The 12,608-nt window shown below is 49.8% G+C and overlaps 1 long non-coding RNA gene across 1 annotated transcript; it reads right to left on the bottom strand.

Annotated features, from left to right (window-relative positions):
* Nucleotides 1–1,980: 1,980 nt before the first annotated feature.
* On the bottom strand, nucleotides 1,981–5,491 carry LOC123790818 (uncharacterized). The gene is made up of 2 exons (XR_015722124.1): nucleotides 3,651–5,491; nucleotides 1,981–3,198 (listed from the first exon to the last, which is right to left on the bottom strand). It is a non-coding gene; the product is annotated as an uncharacterized LOC123790818 (long non-coding RNA).
* Between the last annotated feature and the right edge of the window lie 7,117 nt (nucleotides 5,492–12,608).

Below are 12,608 nucleotides of genomic sequence, written 5' to 3'. Positions count from 1 at the left end.
TGAGAGTCAGACCAAATAAACATTTGCATCTAAAAAAGGCAAAACAGGGTCATTTGAAATGGAGACGAAAGCCTTTCCCGTATCCGGAGGGTGCGGCCTGACTTCGCAGAGGAGCTGTGTGGGGCTTGCTTTGGTTTTGTGTGTTTGCCAAGGCACAGAGCTCAGACCCTGTGTCGGGAGGGAAGTATTTTCTTTTAAATAAAATGTGAGCTGATCTAAGTTTCCTTCCCCTGATCTGCTCTACGATCACCCGGCCCCCTGCAGCTGTGGACCACATCTTTAAAAGGCGTGCTTTTCATGGGAAGGTGACCATGACCACTTGATGTGCGTGACCAGTCAGGACCAGGCAGGGAGGAAGGGGGTGCTCCCCAAGCTCCCAAGACTGCCCACAGTCTCCTCCACACACAGTCGGCTGCATCTCCCTCCCGCCCAGGATGCCTCCTAGCACCCACTCTTCCCTTTGGGCCCCGTGCCCAGGAGATGTGGGTCTACTTCTCCCGAAGAGTCCGGATTGGAACAAAACGTGGGCATCACGTTCTTTTCCTCCTTCCTACCAATTATGTCCCCAGGGCTTAAATCCCATCCTGTAAATTAAACCCAAGGGGAGGGGCATCGGCTACAACACTGTGTGGTGTCCCTTCAGACCCCCAGCAGCATTTCCACCAAGGCCAAGCTCCTGATGACAGCAGGGACAGGTTGCCCTGGCCTCCCCCGACACACAGGTACCATCACCCAGGTTGGTCTCCACGTCTAAGCAGGCCACCATCTGACCCTCACAGCAACCTTGTCTGTACAGTTGAAATAACCATCTAGCCCCAAGATGGAACTTTTCCTGCCTGGGGCGCCTCATCCTCAAACCCAACTGCAGACAACTGAAAATGCTCCGTGTGACCAGAAAGGCCATGTATCCAGTCAGCTGGGCCCCAGATGCCCAGCCAACGCTGGGCTCCGGAATTAAACTTTTCTTTATTCTTTATCCTATAAGGGTTTCCTGCTTTCTGCCCCATTTTGTGGTTCTCTGGACCTTTGGCAACAGAGACTGCCTGCTTCAAGAAGGGGCAAATAAAGTTTGTATTTAATTTAAATTGTCTTTAATCATTTTTAGCAATACAAACCCTGCCCCCTCCTTCCCCTTCCGCTCAGGCACAGAGCCCTTGCTCATTCATTCATTCAAACATCGTGGACATTGGCTCGAGATGGCTGATGAACCACATCTAGGTCCTTCTCCCTCCCCAGCTCCTCTGAAATGCCAGAGTAACTATAAAAACAAATACTTAGAAGCCCTGGAAAACTAGGAAAAGTGCCACTAGCAGATCAGAACATTGGAGAATTTCTGGAAGATAGAAAGCAATTGGGCTCAGCTTATCGGGGAAACCCAAAAGAGCAGAGGAGCCCACCATGCTGGGAAACCCTAACCCCCATCCTAACCTGAACCGCTCCCCCTCCAATCTAGAAATTGGAGAAGTGGTGGCATGGAGGAGTCTTGGGACATTGATGAGGTGATTATGTGAAGGCTCCCTGAGCAGCTGGGACAATGCCTCCTTTGCCCCAGGATAAAGTCAGAGTGCAGCTTTAATATTGATGGCAGATTGCTGTGGGGGAGTGGGGGGTGCCCCCGGAGAGAGAGGCAGGACCCTGCCCAGGGAACTGGAGCCAAAGTGAGAGACAGAGTGCCCGCAGATCAGAGGCCCTGGAAGGAGCTTTGCCCTTGCGCATCCCTGCCTGCCTCCATGACCCCAAGTGCCCGGGGGGCCCAGGGTCGCTGTGACCAGAGTGGACAGCCCCTTACAGAGGGGAGGTTTGCTTGTGTTCAAGATATCCTCCACACAGCACGAGTGACCAGTCAAGACCAGCAGTTCCCTTACGGGCTGCACTCAGGACTCCTTTACCCTCTTAGAAATGCTCGAGGGCCCCAGAGAGGCCTACTTCATGGGAAAAAACTATTGATACTTACTGTAACAGAAGTTACAGAATGCAGAAAAATTTTAAGTCTTTATTTATTTTTAAATGATAATAAAGCCAATACATGTTAACACGAATAACATAACATTTATGAAAATAGCTATCTTTGCCTAAGAATAGCTTATTTAGTAAGATGAATGACATGATTTTGTATTTCTGAAAATCTCACCAATGTCTGGCTTAACAGACAGCTGGATTCTCACACCTGCTTCTGATTTCAGTCTGTTATGGTATCACTCGTTATCTAAACTCTGGAAAATTCTGTTGAACACTCACGAGAGAAAAAAAATGTCTTTGTATTCCTATTAAATAGTTTTTACTTTGTGGACCCCCTGAAAGAGACCCAAGAACCCCCTTGAAGAGCCCTCATCCTGACATTCATTTACAAATGAGGTCAGACAACCAAGAATCCCCATACATTTAAAGGAAACCAACCACTTGCCAAGGAAGAACCAGAAAGAACCCTGGAGAAAATAGGATAACACAAGAATCAGAAGAGGACATTAAAATAGGTATAACTAATATCCTCAGAGAGGTTTGACAGGATATAAGAACCCATTGGCAGGTGGGCGCAGAGCAAATACACAACAAAACCACACTTCTCCTATACGCCCTTACTAACCAGGTAGGAGATAGCATTTGCGATGGCAACAAAAATCATGAATAATCTAGGCACAGACCTAACCACAATCTTGGAGGACCTGCATGAAGGAGATTTTAAATCATATGAAAGAACGTAAAGCGAGAGACGCACTGTTTCCTGTGGGAATCCTCAGTACTAAAAGGGGGCAGTGATATGAACTGCTCGGCGGGCACCCTCCGCATTACTCTGGATGGAGCTGGATTTCTATCACAAGCGTTGAGTCGCAACCAATATATTCTCTTGGATGAAAGCCACCCAAAAACAAAATGATGAGACAAGCGGTTGACAACAAGAAAATGCCTGCAGCACAAATAACAGTCCAAAGGCTAAGGTACCTAATTTACAAAATTCTTGGGGAGGAATATGAAGCCGACAAAGAACCTTAAGGTGCAGGTGTGTGTGCGTGTGTGTCTGTATGTGCACATGCGCACGCAGAACGATTTTAAAGAATCCACCATGGTCGTGGAGGCTAGCAAGTCCAAATCCTCAGGGCAGGCCGCAGAGATGTCAGGGAGGAGCTGATGTTGCAGCTGGAGCCTGAAGGCAGTCCACGCGCAGAACTCCTTGCTCACAAGATGTCTTGCCTTTTTTCCCTAAAGGCCTTCAGTTGAATGGATGCGGCCCACCCACATTATCTTGGGCAATCTGCTTTCCTCAAAGACCACTAACTTAAATATTAATCTCCCCTATAAAATACCTTCACAGCAACATCTAGAATGCTGCTTACCCAAATATCTGGGCTTTGGGGCCCAGCTAGGTTGATCCATAAAAGTAATCATCTCAGTTTCTGTCTTTCTCAGATTTCAGTTCTGGGATGAGTAGCTTCTCTCGGCTCCTCACGGTCACTTGGGGCCCCAGGCTCCACACCTCAAGTCATCACCCTCCCACAGGCCACTGCTCTGCCACAGCTGGGTTGCTGCCACAGCCCGATTCTAGGCAGCTTGGAGAGGACACGGCCACTCTTTGCAGGCCAAAATACAGAAGTGACTTCTAGCCCAGATCTCCTCTCACTCTGCTGGTGGGAACATCATGAAGACACACCTACCTGCAAGACACCCTGGGAAATGTAGTCCAGCTCAGCAGTCTGGGAAATGTAGTGTGGCTCAGCACCTCTGTCCAGGTACATCTCCATTATCCTAGAAGGAGAGAATGGATTTTACTTGAAGTGAGCAGTTTCCACTCCCACCTCCCCATCATAAGGAAATAGCAATTAAACCCATGAAACACTTTTCCTTTCTTTATTTTCTTTTTCCTATCAGATTGACAAAAATTTTAAAGTTTACAAACCCCCAGTTGTTACATAGCAATCAGGAGGGTTCTTACTCTACAGCAACAGCCCCTTTAAATGAAAATGGATTTTATTTTGAAGAGTGCTCCTAGAATCTTCACGATGCTAGAGGAACAGGCTGGGAAAACGAGCAGGGGTCAAGAGGTCTCTGCAGACCAATGGTGGTAGAAGCAGGCGTGCTTAGATGTTGCGGCCACCATGTGACACTGACGCCACAGCTGGACCAGGCCACAGCCAGGCGATGCCGCTAGCACCATCACTGCACACCCTCTTCTAGAACTGGCTCTGGATACCCAGCACCCTGGACTTCTCTGCCCAAATGGCATCACACCCACTTCCAGGGCCTGTGAGCATCTTGCCCTGATCTGGGGGTGTCCCTCATCCCTACGCCCTGGGCTGAGGGGGACCAAGTGATGGGGTTGGGGAGGTTGAGTGTGGAGCCTGGACCTGCAGGCTGGGTGTAGAGCTGCCTCTGTCTCAGAGCATTTTGCTAGCTATCTGTCAAAATCTCAAATGCCCAGGACCAGTGGTTCCTCTTAGAATCTTCTATTTGTTGCAGAAAAGAACATAGTCTTAATGGAAAAGCAACCCGTGGAACTATGTGCAGAGAGAACTAGGAAAGCCTGGTTGTTAACTTGCAGCCTCTGGAACCAGGCTTAAATCCTGACTCTGTCACTTGGTAGCTGTGTGGTCCTGGACAAGCTACTTAACTCTATGCCTCAGACTCCTCATCTCCGAAAAGCAGAGATGACAGCAGTAAAACTCAGAGGTTCGCGAGGATGAATCGAGATAATATACGGAAAGTCCTGAGCCCAGTGCTTGGCATTTGGGGAACATTCATCATCCATTAGCACTTCTTATGATATCCTGACCTCGTATCTGTACAAATTCCTATGCATCCGTGCATGTTGGTGTGTGCCCAGAACAGCACACACTCAACCACCACCGGCAGTTACCTGGAAGAGGCGGGTAGGGAGGAAAGGGGTCAACACAGATGTCTTCTTGTGATGGGTCAATTTATGAATTCTTTTAGTTTTCTCTAGCAAGTATTAACACACATCCGCAGGTAAGTAATAGGTAGTGGGAATACAGACTAGTGAACAAGAACTAAGCAGGCAGAGCCCAGGTCCTGGGAATGGACTCTCCCCAGAGAGGGGCACCCAGGGGTAGGAGAGGGGTCAGCTAGGGGTACCTCCCAGTGCAGGCCAGACAGCTAGCTTTCACCACTCTTCTTCCTTCCCTCTGGTTTTGGGGCATGCGGTTGAGGGCCAGAAGTCCCCCCAAGTAGACACAATCATTTGGTGAACAGGGGTCTCATCTAAAATTGCTTAGCCTTGGGTGAGGTCCAGGGTCCATTAACCTAGCTTAGTGCGAACAGCTGCCTAGGAGCTGTGGAGGCCCAACGGGTGTGCTGAAAGAAGACAGGGAATGGGAGTCAGGAACGAGGACACAAAGAAAGGGGGCGGGGGTGTTGGTGGAGCTTAAGTCCCAGACCCCTTAGGCCTGGGAAGCGATGCAGGCTTCACCCATTTCAACATTTCCTCAGGGGTTGGGCTGGGCCTAGGAAACAAGCAGTGATGAGATCCTCCCTCTTCCCGCTCCTCCCTCTCCAAATCCTCTTGCTCCCCCGCCCCCCCCCCACCCCGTCTCCTCCCCATTCCTTCTCCTTCCCAGCTCCTCGTCACTCCTCTCCTCCCCCTCGCCCTATCCCCACTCCTTCCTTTCCTCCCCCTTACTTCTCCTCCGCACCCCGCCCTGCACTTCGCCTCTCTCCCCTCTCCCTCCACCCTGCTCTCCGCCCCCCTTCCACCGGCACCCAGCTCCCCTGCCCCGGAAGCCGGGTCCGAGGCCGGGGGCAGAGCTGGGTGGGGCTGCGGCTGTGAGCCGCGCGCACCTGCCCCGTGGCGGCCGCGGGGGTCCTGGGCCGGGCGGGCAGGCTGGCGGGAGAGCGTCCGCGAACGGGAGGCGTCCTGCGCGGGCCACGGCGGGGCCCGGGGGGCCAGGCCGGCCCTCCCGCCTTGCTGAGGGGCTCGCGCACCACCCGGGGCAGCCGCGCCCGGCTTCCTGCCCCGAGTCCTCCGGGAGGGGGCTCCGGAGCCGGCCAGTGAGCGGGGTCCGTCCGAGTTGGGGCCGGCGGAGCGGGGACCGCCGTGACCCGGAGGCTTGGCCCGCGTCGCCCACCAAGCCCGCGCTTCAGACCCCGTTCCTGGGCGGCTCCCTCCTCCGGGACGCTGTCCCCGCCACCACTCCCTGCCCCCTAGTGTCAGCCACCTGCCTCCGCATCCTAGAGTCCCCGCCCTACAGCCCTCCTTCTCCCATTTCTTCGCACCAACCCAGGTCCCCTAACCCCCCGGACCACTGCCCGTCTGCCTAGGTGTGGGAGTCCTGGCATTGCTCCAGGGGAGCCTCCGAGGGACAGATGCCAGGAGGGCCCTTTGCCTCTGTGCTCCTGTGGCAGTCCTCCTGTCCGTGGCCCTGCCAGGGGCTACCCTGCTGCCCACCCTGCGCCCACCGGCACCCTAGCAGTCCCGGGCTGGCTGCCCCTGTGGGCTGTGCACAGGTCACTGTCCTGGTGCAAGGCCTGGGCAGGGAGAATGGAAGTGACAGGGCCGTCCAGGGATCAGCCCTGGGGTCTTCCCCCAGCAGACTCCTCCACCCAGCAGACAGTGTCAGGAGGCCAGGGTTGCATCCTTGGACTGCCACGCCTTGTCCTGTGCACCCCATGAGCCACACAGGTGGGTGTCACACTTTACTGTCCCCTAACTCTGTGAACTCTTCTCCTTTGGAGCTCCTGCTGGAGCTGAACCGGCTTCCTGGAAAGCCTTACCCTTTGGTCACCAGACCAGTGCTTCACCTTATCCCAGAAGCTTTCCGAGTCCCTCACTGAAATGCTTATCCATCCTCTGGTTCCTATTGCAGGGTCTGAATCCTCCAGTGCCCATGCTGGGCCCTGACCTGTCTGCTGCCTCTGGGAGGCCGGCCTCTGTGCATGCTGGGGCTGAGGGGAGCTTCTCATCTGGAAAGCTGGGGGCCTGCGGGGGCTCAGGGCCAGCCACAGGGCTTGGCGTGGACTCCGGCTTTGAGATTTTGCTGTGGGAAGCTGCATTCACTGCATCATGGCTCATGCATCTGGGCGTGTATTCTGCAGCAGCACAGCACCCCAGTGGAGCCCAGGGCTACCCACTGCGTGAGGCAGAACCCAGATCCCTGGAGCTCAGCCACCCGCCAGCTTTGCTTCCCACCCCGGGCTGGTAGAGGAACTGCCACCAGCTCATGAGCCCTCCACACGCCCACTGTAAAGGACCGTTGGATACCTGGAAGCCTCTCACAGCAGCGGGACATGGTGGGGGTGGGCATGGAGGAGAAGGGAGGGCTGGGAGAGGAAATTGGAAAAGCGCTATTTTTTAGCACCTGGGCAAGAAGGAACTCTGGCAAAGCAAGTCCTCTCCCAGGCATCCAGGCCTCAGGTCAGCCAGAGTTACAGATGAAGGGGCCATCCTTCCTCCATCATAGCTCTCTCTGGGGCGGCTGGGGACAGGAGGATCCCACCAGGCCACTCCAGGCAAGCCCTCAGCCAGTCAGCACCCAGGTCAACCAAGCATGGGTGCTCCAGAGTGAAAAGAATCTTAAACCCACTGGGCACAGGACTCCCAACCTCCTCACCATCGCACCTGCAGACCCCCTGTTTTGAAAACTTTTACATATTTTTTTTAAAGATTTTATTTATTTATTTGACAGAGATAGAGACAGCCAGCGAGAGAGGGAACACAAGCAGGGGAAGTGGGAGAGGAGGAAGCAGGCTCATAGCGGAGGAGCCTGATGTGGGGCTCGATCCCAGAACGCCGGGATCACGCCCTGAGCCGAAGGCAGACGCTTAAGCTTAACCGCTGTGCCACCCAGGTGCCCCGAAAAGTTTTACATATTAAATAAATGGCAATTAAAGAGAGAAAAATGACTTGACTTCTGAGCGTGACCCTTAGGAAGCTGAGAAGGGGTCCTGGAGGTCCCTCAAAGGAGGGAGAACTGGGGGCGCCCCCATTGCCCTCCAGGAGACTCCCACGTATTGTGCACCTGCAGGATTGCATTCCAGCACCGTGTTTACCAATAAAGCAAGGGCTGCCAATTGTGCCAGTCTCTGCGCTCAGTGACAGTGCCGGCTGCACAGAGCCCTACCAGCTGGCTCTATGGCTCGGGGACTTCAGACAAATCCTCAAACACAAAACCCTGTGGGTCTCTCAGCAAACTCACGGTGCTCCAGGAAAACAAGGCAGACAGAGGCCCCTCTCATCTGGTTATGAGAAAGATTTCAGTTTAGTTTCACTTTGTTTTTATTTGACTTTTTGGCCACAGGCCCTGTTATCACCTTTTAGAATCTTCCTTCCTCCCTGTGAGCGCCGGCTGAGGTTCAGAAGTTCTCAGGGAAACCGACATTGGATAATAAGACCTGGAAGGGCCTTTTTCATGAAGAAATCCTTCTTTAATGTCTGTTTATGGCTGGGCGCAGTCTGTGGCTTTATGTAGCAACATCTGATTAAAAGATGCCCAGCATACCCCGGGGCAGTAGACAAATAATTGCAGTGCTTAAGTTTCCCACATGACGATTAATGAAAGATTTGCTCATTTTGTCTGTGTGGGAAAGAGGCAACGTTAATACATTTGGACTTGAAAACTTGTCAGAAGTGCTGTCCTGACACCGTGTGGCACAGGGCTGGCTGTCCCTGCTCTGGTTACTCCAGGTGTTGGAAAACAGAATAAGCTTTTGGTGCCACACAGCACAGTGGGGCATGGAAGCAGGTATTCCCAGCCTGTCTGCTATGTAACCTAACACACATACATGGCAGAACAAATATCTCTTCCCCAAGGATTAGATAAACAACGCACGCCATAAGTGAAGATCATTTGTCCTTTAAGCTCACACCATCACTAAGGTCTTAGACCTGCCACAAGGCTTTATCTCAAGTAAGAGAAGAAAATATTCCTACTTGTACTGCCTCTTCTATGGAACTTTTCCTGCCTCTGATCTTGTGGGGGGGATGCAAAGGGCCTGGCCCAGGAGACAGGAGAATGTTTAGCAATGAATCTGGCTATGGCTTGGCTGTGTTACATCGCAGAACTCACTGTCCCTCTCTGAGTCTCAATTGCTTTACACGTTAATAGGGAGAAGAATAATTTCTCTTCCTTGTTTCCTTCCTTCTCCTTCTTCTCCTTCCTTCCTTTCCCTTCCCTTCCTTATTTTTCCTTCAATTTGTTTTTATTATGAAAAAATTTATTCCAGATGTAAGTGTAGAGAGAATGGGAAAATGAACCCACATATACTCCTCACCAGTTATAACAATGATCACCTCTACTCCCTCTACCCCCTAAAGCCAATCCCTAAACATCAGTAATTTCATCTGTAAATATTTAAGAATTCTATTGCTTATCTATTGCTGCTGTCTAGTTGCTTGAAACAGCAGTAATCTATCAGATTATGATTCTATGGGTTGTCAATTTGGGCTGGGACCAGCCGAATGGTTCTTCTGTTGGCTTTGTCTGGCTCTCTCATGCAGATGCAGGTAGGTTATGATTTGACTGGGGCTGGACAGTCTTTGATGGCCTCACTCCCATGTCTGGCAGTTGGCCAAAGTGCCTCAGTTGTCTACATGGCCTCTGCAGCAGACTAGCTTGGGCTTGCCCCCATGGTGGCAGCATTCTGAGAGTTTCCAGTGGCAAGAGAGGGCAAGCCCCAGGGTGCAAGTACTTTTCAAGCCTCTGCTTGTCTCATGTTTGCTAATATCCTATTTTCCGAAACAAGTCCTGTAGCCAAGCCTGCAATCGATGTGGGAGAGGGGATAGAAATGTACAAGGACATAGAAACAGGAGTAATTCGCTAGGGGCCATTACTGCAGCAATCTACCACAAGAATATATTCCTAAAACAGAACGTCTCTTTTTAATATAACCCCAATCCGATTATCACAGCCTACAAAATCAACTACCCATCTTAATATCGGCAATATCCACTCAGTCTCTAGAGGTCTCCAATTGTCATATAATTATTTCTGTTATTGCTGTTACTTGTTTATAGTTGGTTTGTTTGAATCAGGATCCAAATAAGCCTACATTTTGCATTCGGAAAAGTCTCTTAAGTCTCTTTAAGTCTATAGATTCTCTGTTCTCTCTCCATCTCTTTAATGTTACCATACTTTATTGAAGAGCTTGGGTTGCTTTTCCTTTTCCTGAAGAATTTCCCATATTCTGGATTGTATTGTTTGCTTCCCTTGGTGCTGGTTAACATGTTCTTCTGTCCTCTGTACTTCCTGTTAGATCAAGAGAATCCATCAGACTCCAGTGAAAGTTTTTTGGCAATGTTTCAAAGGTCTGCATTTCTACCAGCAGATACGTAATGTCTGGTTGTATCTCTCCTAGTGATGTTCAGATTAACCAGGGGATTCAACCTGTGTTTTCAACATGACCCACCAGATTCCATTCAATGATTGTAGTCAGAGTAATCATGGCCTTCATCCATTATTTCCTTAGGGATTGCAATGTGAGATTTTCTGGAACACAGATGATAACAATTCCATTCATGAGAGTTTTTATCCGGTTGTGTTGGCATGCAGTATAAATTTAAGGTATATGCATTAATGATTTGACTTACACATATCATGAAATGATTACCACAATATATTTAGTTGTCATCCATCACCTCATAGCAATACAAAAAAATAAAGAAAAAGATGTTTTTCTTGTGATAAGAACTCTTAGGACCTACTCTTTTCACAACTTTTATATATACCATTCAGCAGCGTTAACTATAGTTATTGTGTTATACATTACATCCCTCATTCGTGAGTTTTGAAATCGTTTTAGTAGAGCATAAGAATCCAAAACATGACTCCCAAAGCACAGGGAACAATTGAAAAAATAGATAAATTGGACTGTACCAAACTTAAAACTTTCATGTTATCAAAGGACACAATTAACAAAGTGAAAAGGTAACCCACAGAATGGGGAAAAATATTTGTAAATCACATGCCTCATAAAGGGATAACATCCAGAATATATAAAGAACACCTACAACTCAACAACAAAAAAACAAACAACCTGATTAAAAAATGGCCAGAAGACTTCAATAGACATTTCTTCAAAGAAGATCTACAAATCGCCCAGAAGCATGTGAAAGGTGCTCAATATCACTAATCCTTAGGGAAATGCAAATCAAAGCCACCTCATGAGATGCAACCTCACACCCAATAAGGTGGTTACTATCAACAAAATGGAATATAACAAGTGTTGGCAACACTGTGGGGGAAATTGGAACCTTTATACAGTGTTGGCGGGAATGTAAAATGGTGCAGCTGCTATAGAAAACAGAATAAAAAGGTAAGTATTGTTTGTGTGTGACCCTTGTTCAGCTTGATGTGTGTATATTTACTCTTTTACACTGTGAAATAAATTTATCATCAAAAAAGTTTTGCAAACCTTGGTTTGGTTAATCCCAAATGTAACTTTGGGCACCAAGATTTTGGAATTCTGTGTGCTGTTTAGAGAAACATGTCCTTGGCTTTGGGGACAAGCCCACCTCTTCCAATGGTGAAGTTCTCAGGCATCGACAGCTCACCTTCCTTGGCATTCGCCTGTCTCTAAGGCAAGTGATAGTGAAAACAACAAGACTTAAAAAGCCCCACTGTGTGTTTGGCAGGTCCTTCTTGGTCAGTGGTTTTATGTTAGCATCTGGGTGTATCTGCTTCTGGAAGTTCCCTCCCCTCTGCTGGCTCATAAATACTGCTGGGACTACCATCTAAGCATCCCCAGAGAGCCCTGGATGGCCAGAAGTGTTCACCCTCAGAAACACCACTCAGAGCTCTCTTGGTGGCCACAATGTCCCACTGACTAATCTAAAGTAGTTTCAGGATTCTTTAGGGATATACTGGTTGCATTAAGTCACTTATGGAGGCTTAGTCACTCCCACTAGTTTTCCTGTGGAGCCTGCAAAATTCTTATAACACTGAGAGATGCCTATCCCCACACCATTGCCCTTCTGGGACCAGATCCATTGGGAGACCAGGGCCCCCAAGAAAGACTCGAAAGGGGTTCAGCTGTTGTGCTTTCCTGTGATTGGTTCAGGGTGGGCACCTAATCCCATGACCCAGAAGGGGGACGTTTCAGGGAAAGGGTTCCCTTAATAATGAGAAAAGTATACCGTTTCCTTCCTGTGAGGGCCCTGTAGAGTGTGAAATGTTGAGGGTGCAGCCTCCAGGATCCACGGAGGAGAATTTGGGATGTGCTGAGGGGGCCCAGCAGATGATAGGGAAGACCCTGCCCCAGGTGGCATGGCTGAGTCCTGGCAATCGCTTGCTGTTGCTCCTCAAGTTTCTCATGAAGGGGTGTCCCTTACCAACACTACCCATAACCAGATGTCCTGAGGCTTACAGCGGTGGCATTTAGCTGAAAGGGTCTTTCTCTTTGTAGAAGGACACAAGCAGACCTTCTTGGAAGGCCCTAGTAGGCCCCACACTGTTCCCACTTTGGGAGCTTCAAGGATGGGTGAGATTTGGTGCCTGTCAGACACAGGTAGGGAGGAAGGATGTCCTGTCCATTGCAGTGCCCATCACAGTGGGAATGAGAGAGGGTGGTGCAAGCTGCTTCTTTTGTAATTAGCAAAGGGGAAGAGGCTGTATAGAAACTAGGGCAGTTATAAGAGTTCCAACGACCCCCTTCTTTGGCCTGAGCA

Source organism: Ursus americanus, chromosome 28 (genome assembly GCF_024610735.1).
Source record: "Ursus americanus isolate L20-20 chromosome 28, mUrsAme1.1.p, whole genome shotgun sequence".
Classification (NCBI taxonomy): Eukaryota; Metazoa; Chordata; class Mammalia; order Carnivora; family Ursidae; genus Ursus; species Ursus americanus.
Note: the sequence above shows the minus strand (reverse complement) of the source record. Positions and strands in the feature narration are given on the sequence as shown.